Source organism: Marmota flaviventris, chromosome 8, assembly GCF_047511675.1.
Source record: "Marmota flaviventris isolate mMarFla1 chromosome 8, mMarFla1.hap1, whole genome shotgun sequence".
In the NCBI taxonomy this organism is placed as follows: domain Eukaryota; kingdom Metazoa; phylum Chordata; class Mammalia; order Rodentia; family Sciuridae; genus Marmota; species Marmota flaviventris.
The window spans coordinates 115,999,679-116,000,459 of NC_092505.1; the positions used below are offsets into that span (position 1 = coordinate 115,999,679).

A 781-nucleotide genomic window follows, 5' to 3' on the forward strand; every position below is an offset into this window, starting at 1 on the left:
ATAGTCTCCCCCCACCCCACACTTCACTCCTTTTTTCTTTTATATTTGTTTTTTTTAGATTTACATGACAGTAGGGTATATGTTGACATATTCATACAAACATGGAATATATCTTATTCTAGTTGGATCCCAGTCTTGCTTTTTCCCATAACTAAAACTTTATTGAAAAACATCAAAATAGGAGATCATTGTTGTATACCTTAGAGTAACCAGAATTACTGAACTTACAAGGCATCTGTGAGAAAACATAAATTCTGGAAGTTGCATAGATCATTAGTGTTGCTTTCTTGTAAATGAACAACCTTCTGTGAGTCTGACCTTTCCTCCTATGGGTTGGCATAACACTGTTGAACAACAGCTTTGGAAGCTGATTGTCACAAAGAACCACTGTCAGGGTATGGCTGAAAACTGTGGTAAGTCTTGTACCAACCTGGACATTTTACATTCATAAAATAAGAATTGGACTTTGAACTAGCCATTTCTTTTTATATTTTTTTTTCTTCTCCTCTTCCAAGGAAGGGTGTAGCAAATCCCTAGCCAAAGGCATAGTGATCCTTTCTCAATCATGTCCATCCAGATCCCACAGGTGATCCAGTCTTGTGGTTGTAAACTTAGGTTAGTAAAACCCAGGCAAATTTTTAATTGAACGTCTCTTCTCTTCCATGCACTCCATTTATTTCAATGTCATTTATTCCTTTTCATTTCTAAGGAAACTCTGAACTTAAAAACAATCAGAACCTGAATTTCATTTAACATCAATATATAACTTTAGATCTATCAC

General features: G+C 35.2%; 1 pseudogene; it reads right to left on the reverse strand.

Annotated features, from left to right (window-relative positions):
• Positions 1-217: 217 nt before the first annotated feature.
• On the reverse strand, positions 218-547 carry LOC114091556 (small ribosomal subunit protein eS27-like pseudogene; annotated as a pseudogene).
• Positions 548-781: the final 234 nt, after the last annotated feature.